This window comes from Lissotriton helveticus, chromosome 7 (assembly GCF_964261635.1).
Source record: "Lissotriton helveticus chromosome 7, aLisHel1.1, whole genome shotgun sequence".
Classification (NCBI taxonomy): Eukaryota; Metazoa; Chordata; class Amphibia; order Caudata; family Salamandridae; genus Lissotriton; species Lissotriton helveticus.
Window position 1 is genome coordinate 1,469,663,681 of NC_136068.1, and position 15,602 is coordinate 1,469,679,282.

At 50.8% G+C, this 15,602-nt stretch overlaps 2 protein-coding genes across 4 annotated transcripts in view; one reads left to right on the forward strand and one right to left on the reverse strand.

Annotated features, from left to right (window-relative positions):
- Positions 1–15,602, forward strand: part of LOC144770381 (uncharacterized) — a 118,571-nt gene that overhangs the window by 89,952 nt on the left and 13,017 nt on the right. The gene's annotated exons all lie outside the window — the stretch shown is intronic.
- Positions 1–15,602, reverse strand: part of ZNF628 (zinc finger protein 628) — a 32,252-nt gene that overhangs the window by 8,614 nt on the left and 8,036 nt on the right. The window lies entirely within an intron of this gene.

The following is a 15,602-nucleotide window of genomic DNA, read 5'->3' on the forward strand; positions in this document are numbered from 1 at the left end:
CGTGAGCTGCGGCTGCTTGCTTGCCGCCCCACAGGTCACGAGGCAGCTTCCGGTGACCCCATTTCTCGGTGGTCCAGCTGGGCTACGACGGCGCGAGACACCCAACCTTTACCGGTTCGCTCAGACAAACAACTGAGCAGCACGTCAGCAACGAGCCCGCCCATTGGCAGATTGCTGGTTTGGCTAACGCCCACATGGTTTTAATAAACTACAACGCTAAAGCATCCGTAATAGTGTAATGCGCTAAGCGCCATGCTACTGTACACAGAGCGTTTAGAATCCGTCTGTGAGTAGCAAAGCGCTTTTTAGGCAGAGGTGGGTAAGCCAACAAATTAAGGAGTGCCAAGCCAAAGGACTGTACCTGCCAAGTCCTGAAAATGTTTGCTATGTCAGTCTATCCACAGCCCACGTAAAATACGGTAAAGTCTCATCAAAATTTTAAAAAAAGTGTATTTCTTTAACATGTGGAATCTTTAACATGAATAAGGCACATTCTAGCGCTGCTCTGAGAAGTAGTTGTTGCAAGTGATCGTGTTGTACAACGGTATTCGGAACCTCATAGTTGAAAGTGCTTTCATACGCAATAATGAAGAAAAAAGAGTTATGGTGACATAGAGCATTTGCTTAAGATGACACAATTTAAGGGGGAGAAGCCATTATTTATCCACGTTTTCTGATTTCAGTTTGTGCAGATCAACCAGAAAATGTGTCTCTATTTGTCTTTCCTTAAATTAAGGCTTTGTTTTTACTTTAATTGTCTGCAATTTTTTTAATACATTGCATACTGAACCCTGTAATGTTGCTGTCACCCCCAATGATGACGCTACAGCGTTTGCAGGTAACAGGTATTTATTTAAGCAATCTGCCCTAAAGAGCGCCGAGCCGTTCCTCTCTGCTCTCGGCTTTCGCGCCACTGAAGCGCGATGCGCGCGCAGCCCCAAACATGGCCGCTCGCACATCACGTCGGTACGTGACGTGCAACAGCTAGACTGCGCCACTACATATCTCCCCTTTTTCCCAAACATACATTTAACTCACTGTTCGTCGTTCATATCAAAGTCTCGAAACCTGGCGGGTTTGATCACAGCTCTTCCGCTCCGTGTCAGTCTCTGGGGAGCACATGGGGTCCCTCCTTCCTGAACCCCTTCGTTCCTTTCTCCACCTTCCAGCGCGGCTGCGCCCCTCTCTCGCTTACTCCTCCCCACTTCACCCCCAGGTCTCAGATTGTCATTATCACTTCTCTCTCCTCGCTGTTCTCCTCTGCTCCCGTCTGTTCCTCCATCTGATTGTTCTTGTTCCTGATTTCCTTCTCCTGCTTCCTCTATATCTTCACCGCCGTGGTCCCATCTTTGCACTCTGTTGCATCTTGCCATGCGGTCTTGTGACCACACGTTGCCATCGCTCAGCAACGCTGCTCTACCCATCACTTCCTTGACTTGCATGGGTTTGCTGTACTTACTGTCTCCTTTCCTCCGTAGCGTGGCCAACTTTACTAGTACCCATTCTCCCTCTTCCAACTCTGTCTCTCTCACATTTTTCCGGTTATTGTAGTGTCTTGAGTAAATGGCTTGTGCCTTTTCCAAGTTGGCTCGCACCACAGCTGGGGACCACTCGCTTGTTATGATTTTTTCCTTCCAAACGCGGTTGTCCTGGGTGAATGGCTCACGGCCTCTCAGTATTTGAAAAGGACTGTACCCTGTTCCTGTGGGGGTGATCCTGTACGCCCACACCATGTGTTCTATTTCTCTTTCCCAGTCCTTATTGTTGGAGATGGCTGCCTGCACTGATCCCATCACCACTCTATTAAATCGCTCTACCAGGCCATTCCCAGCCGGATGGTATACGGACGTGTGCTTGGCTACAATCCCATTTCTTTGCATAAAGTTGTTCCACTTCTCTGATCTGAATTGGGGACCATTGTCACTCAGGACGGACTTCGGGATGCCTTCCCTCACAAACGTGTCAGCCAGAAACTTTATGATGGTCTATGTGTCCATCGCCTCGTCTATTTTCAACTCCGGCCATTTCGAGTACCTATCCATGAGGACACATACGTACTTCTGGACTCCGTGCATATCCAGGATGGGGCCTAGAATATCCACTGATAACTCCTCCCATGGATTCCTCGAGGGGTCAAATTTACCCAGGGCTGGTCTCAGAGGCTTGAGTGTTTTATCTGCCCCTTGGCACTGTGGGCAGTCCCTGACATGTCTCTCAGCCCTTACGTCCATCCCCGGCCACCAATAGTTTTGCTTGGCCCTCAGTTTCAGTTTCCCGATCCCCAAGTGTCCTTCGTGGAGCATGTCTAGTAGTACAGGGATGATGGCTGCTGGGGGGATGACTTTCTTTCCCCTATACACAAATATTCCTTGGTCGTCTATCGATAACTCCTCTCTGACTTCATAGAAGGGTTGTAAGTTCTCTCTGGTCTGTCTTTTGTCTGGCCAGCCGTTTGTGATGAATGATTTCACTTCTTTGAGGGTCTGGTCTTCATCATACGCTGCTTTCCATTCTCGATTCCCTATGGTTCTCTCTTGATCTTCTGTGAGTGCTACCAATTCTTCAACTCCCGCTTGGTCTTCTCCATTCGGGTCCATGGCCGCCGCTCTGCTCAGATAGTCCGCCACTCTGTTTCTATTGCCTGGGATGTACTCCACATCATATCTGAACTCTAGCAGTTTTAATGTCATTTTGGAGATCCTAGGTGTCGCGTTGGCATGCCCACTGGACGTTAGCACCTTAAGTAGCGGTTTGTGATCAGTTCTCAGTTGAAACCGCGTGCCCCACAAGAACTGTCTGAATCTGGTCATGGCCCACACGACCGCCAGCATTTCTTTTTCTATCACACTGTACTTCTTCTCTGTCTCGCTCAGTGTGCGGGATGCGAAGCTGAGCGTCTCCATCCTGCCTTGGCCTCGGTCTTGCATCAGGACAGCTCCCAGCCCCTTGTCGCTGGCATCGGTGGTGAGCACTGTCTTCCCTTGGGGGTCATATCCTTGGAGTGGCACTGCTCCTGCCACTTCTTTCTTGACGACTGCAAATTCGGCTTGTGCTTCTTCTGTCCAGCGGAACTCCGTGTTGTCCTTTGTTAACTGCCTCATGTGATGGGTCTTAGAGGCGAAGTGCTGCACGAACTTGCCATAATATTCTGCCATACCAAGGAATGATCTGACCTCTTCCTTGTTGGTGGGCGGAGGTGCTTCGCAAATGGCTCTCACATTGTCAGCTTTCGGGGTCACTCCTCGCACTCCTATCTCGTGTCCTAGGTAGGTCACGGACTCCATTCCAATCCGGCACTTAGACCATTCAGCTGTGAGGCCCTTTCCCTCAAGGATCTTCAGGACCTTGCTGAGCTTGTCATCATGATCGGTTCTGTCGCGCCCCATTACTAGGATGTCGTCCTGAAAGTATTGGACTCCCTCCGTGTGTTTGAACAGTTGGTGCATCAGCTTTTGGAACACCGCAGCCGCTAAGGCTAGCCCGAACGGCATGCGGCGGAACTGATAGCACCCAAATGGGGTGATGAACGACGTTAGTTTTCTGCTTTCCGGGTGTAGTGCAATCTGGTGGTATGCTGAGGTCAGGTCTATGGTCGAGTACCACTTGATTCCCCATGTGCTGGCCAGCATCTCCTCAATCCTAGGCAAGGGGAATTTCTCCACCACTATGTTCTTATTCAATTCGCGCAGTTCAACGCACAGCCTGACCTTCCCATTTGGCTTCATCACTACCACCAAGGGCACCAGCCACTCCGCGCACGTGATGGGTTCGATGATCCCCTTCTCTTCTAGGTCTCGGAGTTCTTCTTGCACTGCCTCTCTTATCGCCAATGGTACGTTTCTCACCGTGTGAGCGACTGGCACCGCGTCTTCCTTCAGGATGATCTTGTGTGCGAATTTCTCCATCCTTCCGACCGTGCCTCCGAACACCTTGGGGTACTCCCTTTTCCATTTGTCCAGGTTGGGCCAGTTCGAGCTCCGTGAGTAGTATTTGTTCCTTTCCCCCTGGATCCAGCTTGATGCCCAGGTCGCCTTGGTCTAGCCATCCTAGGACTAAGGGCCCTCTTTCCGAAACGTAAAGTTTGCAAAACGCGGAGCGACCTCTGAACTCAAATTTTAACGGTCTAAATCCAGCCATGGGTATGCGGTCCCCATTGTATGTGACTGGGCGGATGTCCAGCTTCTCCAGTTCTGGGCCTAAGTGTGGTGCGAAACTCTTCTCCCACACCGCTCTCGGGATGATGGTGTAGGGCGATCCCGTGTCAGCCACCACGCTGGTCTGTATCCCTCCTATCGACATCTCCAGGACGGGTTTCATCGTTCTCTTACCGTCCCTGCTCAACACTTGGCCATCTGTGCTCAGCACCTGATCCTCGATGTATATTATCGTGACTACTTCTTCCTCTGCGTCTTCTTCATGCTCCTCGCTTTCCTGTCCTACGTATTTCACCATGCTTTTAGAGGCCTTTCTCCGACAAACTTTCTCATAGTGGCCTACTATGCCGCAGTACATGCATTTGGCGCGGAATGCCAGGCACTTTCTGTCGTGCGCCTCATGGGACCAACTCCCGCATCTGTAGCATGATTTCTTGTTACTTCCTGTCTGCTTTCCTGGAGGACCTGGGTTGCCTTGCCACTTGTTGGGTCCCTTCACTGACGACCCCTTGTACTTATAGTCCCTGCGGGGCTCCTCCTCGTCTATTCTGTTTACCATGGTGCTGGAGATTGTTTCCTTCTTCGTTGCTTCTGTACACCTGCGCGCCAGTTCTGCCCTTTTGACGATTACCATCACCTCTTTGAGAGTGGTGTTCCCACTGGCCCACAACTTGTCCTGTACTGCTGTGCTCGTGGTATGCATCACCACCTGATCTTTGATGAATTCCTCTTCCCAATTGTCATATCTGCACGTGGACGCCAGTCTTTTCAAGGCCGCCACGTATTCTTCCACCGTCTCTCCTGGTCGTTGTTTCCTTTGTTGGAAATTAAATCTGTCCACTGACACGCACACCGCCGGTCTGTAGTGTTCGTTCAGGTCTTCGATGGCGTGGGCATACACGTCCACATCGGTGCTTCCTCTCTCTTTTGGCACTAGGCTTTTGTAAATTCTCAAGCCTTCCGGGCCTAGGTTGAGCAACAAGATGCGTTTCTTCCTCTTGGGGTTGAATTGTTCCTCATTCTCGTCCTCCAAGACTTCTATGAAGTTATCAATGTACTCCCTCCAGTCTTCCCATTTCATTAGCGGTTCGCCTGGCCTGGGTAGGAATTGCACGGCGCCATGGCGTTGCCCGCTTGCGCACTCAACTTCTCACTCTTGATCGTGGGGGGCGCGCTTCCTTGACCTCTGGGACTCCCTGGTGCGCTGTCCTGTTCTTTCTTGTGTGAGCTTGGGGACTACCCTCGTCAGCCCCCTCGCTCTTGTGTGGGGGATCCAGCGCGGTTCTCCCAGACTCTCGGGTCGCCACGTGATGCAGCTTGCTTCGCTTGGTGTCTCTGGGGCTTGTGCAACCCCTTCAGGCTGTTTATTTTGCCCCGCCTGGGAGGTGCTGGGCTCTGCCACGCTCTTTAGGGTGTGGTACCTGTGTGGAGGCTTCTGGTCTCTTCTTGACCGTTGGTTCCTCCAGTTACTGGGTCCCCGTGGTCCTGCTGTTCGCTGCGTGTGCTCTGCCACCGGTTGATTGCTGTTTCCCTCGGTGGGTTTGTTCTTTGTGGGGGGTAGGGTGTCTAACATCCCACCCTCGTCGCCATTGTAATGTTGCGGTCACCCCCAATGATGACGCTACAGCGTTTGCAGGTAACAGGTATTTATTTAAGCAATCTGCCCTAAAGAGCGCCGAGCCGTTCCTCTCTGCTCTCGGCTTTCGCGCCACTGAAGCGCGCGCAGCCCCAAACATGGCCACTCGCACGTCACGTAGGTACGTGACGTGCAACAGCTAGACTGCGCCACTACAAACCCTAAGGCTGAGTTCTTTATATGAGCACTAATTACATTACGTTGTGAGCTCGAGCCTGCTGGTGATCTCATGGAGTTCCAATGCTCGAGCTCCCCTCGAACTATGAAATGCGATGAGGTCACCAGAGGTGAGAGCACCGGTATGAGAGGTTTCTTGTTGCGTCTCCTCGATACTGTTCTTGGATTCAAGTTAACAATAAAGTGAATTGTAATACTTTAGCCTCTGAGTATTAGCTTTGCGATTCATTACACAAGGTCACATGCTTTGATGTTTGCCGCAACACCACCACCCTGCTGGACAACCTCGCAAACCTGGGACTCAAACAGCTGGTCACCACCCCCACCCACTACGCCGGACACACACTCGACCCCGTCTTCTCATCCTGCAAGGACATCGCCTTCAGCCACGCCACCGGACTCCACTGGACGGACCACAGCTGCGTCCACTTCAGCTTCAGAAGGACCACGATCCACCAGCAACAGGCTGCACGCAGAAGCTGGAACAAGATTACAGCCAACCAGCTCGCGACTTCCCTGAGCAAGAACCCACCCACCAGCGCAACGAACCCAAGCCAGGCGGCCACCAACCTCGCGAAGTGGATCAGCAACTGCGCAAATGACCTCGCCCCTCTGAAGACCCCGCCTAGCAGACCCGGTAGCAAGAAAGCCCCATGGTTCACCCACGAACTCAAGAGCTCCAAGAAGAACTGCCGAGCCCTCGAGAGAACATGGCGCAGAGACCCAACACAGGACAACATGACTGCCCTCAAGCTCGCCACCCGAAAACACCACCAACTCATCCACGCCACCAAGAAAACCGCATTCAAGGAACGACTGGACAACAACGCACACAACAGCAAGGAACTCTTCAACATCGTTAAAGAGCTCTCCAACCCCAACGCCGGGAACAACGACATCACCCCTTCGCAAGACCTCTGCAACTCCCTCGCCTCCTACTTTCACAACAAGATCGCGGACATACACAACAGCTTCAGCACTCAACCGACGCACGCCACGACTGAACCACCGCCCCCCACCACCACCCTCCGCGCCTGGACCCCGATCAGCACCGAAGACACCGTCCGCACGATGAACTCCATCCACTCCGGATCTCCTACCGACCCCTGCCCTCACCACATCTTCAACAAGGCGGACGCTGTCATCGCACCCCACCTGCGGGACATCATCAACACCTCCTTCGACACCGCTACCTTCCCGGAGAGCTGGAACCACGCCGAACTCAGCGCTCTACTTAAGAAACCATCAGCCGACCCCACCGACCTCAAGAACTACCGCCCCATCTCGCTGCTCCCGTTCCCTGCTAAAGTCACCGAGAAGACCGTCAACAAGCAGCTGGCCGCCTTCCTCGAGACTAACGGATCCCTCGACCTCTCGCAGTCCGGCTTCCGGGCCAACCACAGCACCGAGACTGCCCTGATCGCAGCCACCGATGACATCCGAGCACTGCTTGACAACGGAGAAACAGCAGCCCTCATCCTCCTAGACCTCTCCGCGGCCTTCGACAGTCTGCCACCGTACACTAGTGCAGCGACTCAGCAACGTCGGAATCCAGGAGAAGGCACTGGAGTGGATCATCTCCTTCCTCGCCGGAAGGACACAGAGAGTCCGCCTCCCCCCGTTCAGATCTGAAGCCACCAAAGTCATCTGCGGCGTTCCTCAAGGCTCCTCGCTCAGTCCAACCCTCTTCAACGTCTACATGAGCCCCCTCGCAGACATCGCACGCCAACACAACCTCAACATCATCTCCTATGCCGACGACACCCAGCTGATTCTCTCCCTCACCAACGACCCCGCCACCGCCGGAGCCAACCTTCATGAAGGGATGAAAGAGGTATCCGAATGGATGAAGAACAGCCGCCTGAAACTGAACTCGGACAAGATGGAAGTCCTCATCCTGGGATCCTCACCCTCCACCTGGGACGACTCCTGGTGGCCCCCCGCCCTAGGCAGCGCACCCAAACCAACAGACCACGCACGCAACCTAGGCTTCATCCTGGACTCCTCCCTCTCCATGACCAGACAAGTCAACGCCATCTCCTCGTCGTGCTTCAACATCCTGCGCATGCTACGTAAGATCTTCCTGTGGATCCCCACCGAGACCAGGAAGACGGTCACCCAAGCCCTCGTCACCAGCCGTCTGGACTACGGCAACTCCCTCTACGCCGGAATCACCGCCAAGCTCCAGAAGAGACTCCAGCGGATCCAGAACGCCTCAGCACGTCTCATCCTGGACATCCCCCGTCGCAGCCACATCTCCGGACACCTGAGAGACCTGCACTGGCTCCCGGTCAACAAGAGAATCACCTTCCGACTCCTCACCCACACACACAAAGCCCTACACAACCAAGGCCCAGGATACCTCAACAGCCGCCTCAACTTCTACGCTCCCAAACGTCAGCTTCGATCGACTGGCCACGCCCTCGCCGCCGTCCCCCGCATCCGAAGAGCCACCACAGGGGGACGGTCCTTCTCCTACCTCGCCGCCAAGACATGGAACTCCCTCCCGACCCACCTCCGCCTGACCCAGGACCACCTCGCCTTCAGGAAGCAACTCAAGACCTGGCTGTTCGAGCAGTAGCGGACCCCCCTCCCCCAGCGCCTTGAGACCCTCTGGGTGAGTAGTGCGCTATATAAATGCTTTGATTGATTGATGTTTGCAACCGGGAAATTAAGTGATGTGCCAGGAATCACAGTATGTTGAGCTGACGTAGAGACTCAAACCTGGTTTCCAAGTTCCATAGTCAGCAGTTCTAAGATTAATGCTCATCCTGAGTAGACGGAAAGAGATGTAGCATCCTCCCCTGCCTGGGTCCTTGTAAATGATCACCACGCCGCACAGGGAGCTTGGTATTGCACGTGTTTATTCATCAGTGTGTAACCATGAACTCAGCAATCTACATCATGAATTCCATTACCAACACCCAAGCACTTACGTCACTGTTCTACGGAGTCCGTCAGGAATCAAAAGGGTCACGTCATCTCTGACTCTCAAGACAATTATGCATCACAACTCTTCAAAACGTTGTTTTGATGCTCAAATTAATGCTCAGATCTGGTAATGTGAGGCTAAAGAGATACCGGAGAAGGGTCCATGACTGGCATTGGTGACAATCATCGATACAGTCACTAGGCTTTCTGGGCTCTCAGGTGGATATGTCTCACTCCTGGCTTCTGGAATTAGCAAAAGTTGAGGAAGGTGCTTGAAATGCGAATAATCTTGTGTAATTAACTTCCAGGAGGGTGAGCAGTCACCATGTGTCCTTTACTGGTCACAACCCTGAGTGGGTCAGCATTTAAAGGAGCATCAGACTTGCGTTTCCATTTCTGCCTTACAATCACTTGATCTCCTCCGTTGAACATAGTGTTCCGCTTACAGCAGCGTCCGTCCACATAGGTCTTCATGTGACGTTTGTACGAAGAGTCAGTACTGTGAAGTTTATCATTAGATCTCTCATTGGTCCATTGTGGCACTTTGGTGCCTATGGCTCTCCCAAACACCAAGGTGGCAGGGCTTTCATCTGTGGTAGAATACGGAGTTGACCTGTAGGCACAAGGCATAGACAGAAGAACTGATTTGAGTTTAGGCTTTTCCAGCGCAGCGCGCAGAACGGTCTTCATGAGTGTACCCATAAATCTCTTGACCACACCATTCGCCTGTGGCCAGAGAGGTGTGCTTTTCTGATGCTTGATATTTAAATTAGTGAGAAAGTATGTAAATTCCCGACTGTTGAAAGGCGGGCTATTGTCAGATTTCAAAATCGAAGGAACACCACAAATTGCAAAAATACTTTCTAGTCTCTCGATGACTTTGCCATGAGTCATTGATGACAGGTCTTCCACCACAAAAAAACAGGAATATTCGCCCACAATTACTAGTAGATGATGTCCATTGTCAATGGGTCCAAAGAAGTCACTTGCAATCTTCTCTCCTGCATGGTTTGGGAGATCAGACCTGTTTAACGGATGTGGGGTTGTGTTAGATGACAAACACTTTCACAAATTACTTGGCTTTTTTCAACTCTTTCATCAAGACGGGGGAACCTGTTGTCTCAGACTCTTGGGCATCACAACTCTCTACCCTCATAAGATGATGCCTTCTGGAGTAACTGAGTTCCTCCTGCACATTTTTGACATTCCGATATTCAAGGTCATGGTTAGACCTGGCATCATTGGCGTGGGTTTCTCCTGTATTTTTTGGCTTTGCCCTCTGTGTATTTGCTTTGTATTGGACATTTTTTCTTTCTGGTCTAGATGCTTTGGACACTTTGCCACTCTACTTAGTGCCAAAGTGCAAGTGCTCCCTCTGTAAATTATTGTTATGGATTGGTGATCCCACGATTGGCATATTTGATTCACTAGTCAGTCCCTAGCATAGTGCACTGTGTTTGCCCTGGACCTGTAAATCAAAAATTGCTAGTGGGCTGCAGCACTGATTGTGCCACCCTCATAAGCAGCCTGTAAATGTAACTCAGGCCTGCCATTGCAGAGCCTGTGTGCAGTCTGGTACTGCCCTGTCAAGTTGGCCAGTGCACTCACTTGCCAGGCCCTAACCATCCATTTTCTTACATGTTAGTCACCCCTAAGGTAGGCCCAAGGTACCCCTGTGGGCAGGGTGCAGTGTATGTGAAAGGTTGGACATGCCGTGGTGTGTGTGTGGCATGTCCTGATAGTGAAACATTCCCAATTTTGTTATTCACTATTGCAAGGCTACCTGTTCCCATAGGATCGAATGGGGGTTTGCTTATAACATCTTATAAACATAACTACACCTGGGAACAAGGTAGGAAAATAACGTTTAGTATGCCTGAATTCAGAATGTTAAAATACATCTTTTAGTAAGGGTGATTTTTACATTCTGTGTTTGAAAATACTACTTTTAGAAAGTAGGCATTTTCTTGCTTAGCCATCCAGTGTGCCGCATTTTCTTGCTTAGCCATCCAGTGTGCCTCTGCCAGGATGTGTATGGACTGTCTGGCTTTGGAGTGACAGGTGCTTGTGGTGTGCAGTGGCTCCAGAGAGTCTAGATGGGTCAGGGCTGGGCTGAATAGACCTGGGCTGCATTTCGAGTAGGGGGAAAGATTTCCTTTCACCTGAATGGACCTGGTATGCCTTCCACAATGCTGTCTCCACCTCCTGCCAGATAGGTGCACCAGAGAGGACATCACTGTTTTTGACTGAGCAAAGGGCTTCTCTGCCACCAGAGAACAAAGGATTTTGCTGCTTAAAAAGAGGGGCCTTGAACCCAGACTTTTAGATCACTTCTGGGAAACAAGAGGAAACTTTGCGGGAGAAACTGAGGAGGAATACTGCCCCTGTGCTGTTTGCTGTCTGAGGTTGGCCTCCAGTGACTACTCTCTGCCAAGGAAAGGGAAAAGGACTTTGCTGTTTGCCGTGTCCCCTGCTTGTGGAAGATCGCCAAGGGCTTGAAGAGGAGCTTGCCTCCTGTTCTGAAGTCTCAGGGACACAAATACTTCACCCCCAGCTCCCCTGAACTTCTTTGCTGGGAGTTCTGACCGGACGAGAGGTGCCTGTAACTGTTAGGGGCCTCTGGAGGTTCTGGCTGTTGGGATCTGGAAAAGCAAAGCGACAACAAGAAGTGTGACGCATCCACACCTGTTTGACGCATTGTCGAATAAACTGTCGCAGTGCCTGCCCGCGGCTCGAGAAGTCGCCACACGCCTCATTGAGAGCAGCGGTGTCCGAGGTCCGAGATCACCGTGCTGATTCAGACACAACCTCTGCTGCCCGGTTGCAAGAACCCACAGACGGCGCATTGCATCAATGCGCCAGGTCTGTCACATTGTTGGGAGATGCAGTTAGAAACCGACGCATCACCTCCCCACGCAGTAAGAAACCGACGCATCACCTCCTCTCCGGTTAAGAACTGACATACCACCTCCCCTGTGCAGCAGTAATGAACTGATGCTTCACCTCCCCGGAGTAAGGAACCAACACATCACCTTCCCTGAGTGTAAGGAACCGACACATCACCTTCCCTGCGGCCCTTTTTGTTTGTGTGCGCGACACATCCATGGTACTTTGTGTAAAAAGTGTTGCATCTGCAATTTGCTGTGAACTGAACTATTTCTACCATTTGAAAGTCATATTTTTATTACTGAATTGTGGATTTATGTCGTTTTAGTCTTGTTTGGTTTAGATAAAAATTACTTATTTTTCTAAACTGGTGTGGTGTCCATTGCTAGTGTTTTCACTGTGTTACTGTATTTGTTCACAAATGCTTTACACACTCTCTGAGATAAGCCTGTCTGCTCGTGCCAAGCTACCAACGGGGTGAGCAGGGGTTACTTTAGAAGTGTATCCCTTGACTAGGAAGAAGGGTGCCTACTTGGACTAAGGTACCTACGTCTGCCAACTAGAGACCCTAATTTCTAACAGTCATCATGAAGAGGTCGCGTATGTGTTCACCAAGATTGGGGTGTAATAATGTCTGAGTATTATCAAACCCCGGTCAGTACACATGGCAGCAATAATTTGTTCTACCAATATGGCAGCAGGGGTACTGGACTTCACAATGAAATAACATAGGCATCAGCTACTTTAGAAGTAGTGCCATGACATGTTATTGGCACACATGAGAAGTACTCATTAGCATAACATGACCCGGTTCTTTAAGGCAGCAGAATTCTAGTTCGAACATGTACAACGTGTTGCAATTTTGCAATTTTCCACCCTATCTTTTATATGTTTGGGGTACAGCGTATCACGTTCTTTTTCCCATTTAATAAATAAAAAGGTGGAGATAGATTACTCCGTGAGGCTCCGACCGATTGATACAACAACCGAGTTGTCAGACTGCCCTCCCCCTGAAGTGTGGACATCCACCCCGCCACGGGATCAGCATCAGAAGGGGCCCTGGCTCCCGCAGGTGCCCTTAATGCCGATCTCTAGTGAGGGTACTTGATCAGCAGAACACATGTAACAGCCCTGAACACCCATATTCTAGTAAAAGTTTGCATTCACAAATCTGTCTCATGGTCCTTCTTTGATTTTGACATAGTAAATTGTTGGGCTGTGGGTGAAAGGGTGGTATTTACTCTGGAGGATCATTTTACTGCATATTTGGATTCTGTGTTTGTGTGAAGGCATTAGCTCCCTAGTTATTCCACCGAGGCTATGGTCTGGCCCTTCTTTGCCTGAGTTCCCTGACTGTGGTTGCTGTTGTCACAAGTTTGTCCAGTTATCTGATCCCTGTTGCGGGGGTGCAGCGGCTGACTAGGGTCCCTGTGGCTGAATGTAAGATGCATTATTCAGGTTTCCCTGGAATTCGTTCTGTGTATTAGGATTTTGTCTCCGTGCGTGGTATCCTTTTTTGGGGCATCTGTCTGCCAGGTGGCCTATCCTTTGGCAATAGTAACATTCCCTGGGGTCTGGTTGCTGCCAAACTGTCTGGCCTCTGCTGCTATATCTAGGTTGAATCCGTCTGCGGTTTTGCGGTGGAGCTCCCGTTAAGACTGACGCCATTTGCATGCTCGCGGCCAACGTGGCTTCCTCGAAGGCGGTCTTTTTAAATTTGTGTTGGACCAATTTAGCAATGTCTCCTTGGGCTTGCTCATGTTTTTCTCAATCCTTCTCTACCTTCGTTTTTGTGATTATGCAATATAAGGGTTTGTTTCTCCCATCAGGGATTGGTGTCTAACCCAACCACTCTGTTCAATCCACTCTGTATCTCGGTGGGGTACCCCTTTTTGAAAATATTGTAAAATATTGTGATTTGGTGGCCTGGTTCAGTTTATGTCTGTCCTGTCTCTTGTCCCCATCGTTCCCTCATTCTATCTAGAAAATCAGTTATTGTATCCCCTGGTTCCATAGTGTCTGCCATTTACCCTTCTACATTAGGGCGGTCAGGGAACATCTCCCTCAGGGCCATCCATATTATGTGCCTGTATGAATTGAATGTGGCCTGTCATGCTCGTTGTTTGTCAATGTATTTTCTGGAATGCGAGCTCGGTCAAACACCTTGTTAGTCTGATCTCCGATAAGGCTACTTAGCAGAGTTTTTATATCGCCTGTTAGGTTTTTTTCCAGCAGTGTTCTTTTCAAAGCATGAGATCCATTTGCCCGCGCCATCCGGCAATGGCAGTCACTTTTCCCTTAACCCTTTCTTATCTATTTGAGCCCACGGCACATAGATGGTCCCTGGTGTGCCCTTCTGTAGCAGCGGGTAAATTTTTGCTTTGGGTGACTTCTGGTTTGTCCCTAACATGGCATTCCCATCTTCTTAGGCACTCTCGCTGGAGAAGTTCCACCGTGGATCACCCCCTTCATGTCAGAAACAGACTTCTGCTACTATGCCCATGTACTCTGTTTTTTTTTTCCTCGGTCCAGCAGGCTAGCAAGTGGCAGAATGGTTGCGTAAATGTCTTGCCTTCTTTTCTAGCTACTCTCTTCCTAGGGGTCTCTCTATCTAACTCGCGTTAGTTTGGAGCAGCGTATGCCGTCGCCGCTGCTCCCCTCGTGCAAAGGTGCCATCCTGTTTTTCCTGTGTCTTGGTTGGGTCAGCACCAGGTTACCTTGATCTCGAATTTCTAATATTGAACATTTGGTAAGGCTTGTATCCCAGCCAGAAGACTCTGATCTAATTCTACCTCTGACTCATCCCAGATCCGTGGCTTGTGCCTACTCATGCCCTCTTTATGTGGGGAGTGCTCTGCTCAGTTCTCCCGCTGTGTTTCCTGGGTGCAAGCTCTTTCTCTTTCCCTCCTTAGCTCACGCCTTTCTTCCACCTCCCGTCTAGGTTGTCTCCTTCACTCTGAGCTAGGCGCAGTTCTTTTCGGTCGGGTTTTGCCCTCAAATTCACCCTGTTGTTTCCTCAACTACCTGAGCAAGTCCTGTTGCTAACCCCGTGTTGTCAGATCCCCAAGGACTAGTGCCCCCTTCCTTACTACTGCTAGCGGTATCACTGTCTAGAACCATCACAAATCTCCTTGACACTCGTCTGTGTTTGCCCAGATCAGTGAGCGAGCGTGTTCTGCGTACTGCTGGAGTACTATGGAGGGGGAGGTCGAACTTCTGGGAACCCTTGCACTGGACTGGGGTTGCTCAGTTATTGCCTAGGCCTACTGGCCTACTGTCTTTCATGCCTCAGCCTGTCCACTCTTTGTGGGGAGACCCACAGGTTTCTACTAACGGTAGATTGGAATACCCATATCCACGAAGAGCGGGCAAGCGCACCTCCATACCCACACCTGCTTTAGGTGGGGGGGGGGTGCTGACACCTTGTTTGCTATCTGTAGTGTAGGATTTTCAATCTGGGCTTCTTTGAAGATGGCCCATAATTCTAGTAATGCACGCGCCACCAACCGTCAGTGCACTCTTCAACCAGGCACACACACCACCAGCCGTCAGTGCACGCTTTCACCAGGCACACACACCACCAGCTGTCAGTGCACGCTTTCACCAGGCACACACACCACCAGCCATCAGTGCACGCTTTCGCCAGGCACACACACCACCAGCAGGCAGGCTCTTCTCAGAGTTTCTTGGTAAATATGTGTTCGATGCCTGGGAGGGAGTAGATCGAGTTTCCTTAAACCATGCTGAGTATGCAGGTGCAGTGCATGAACTCCTGTGTGAGTGAGTCATGCTGCCTGGGGCACACTCACTCCACACTT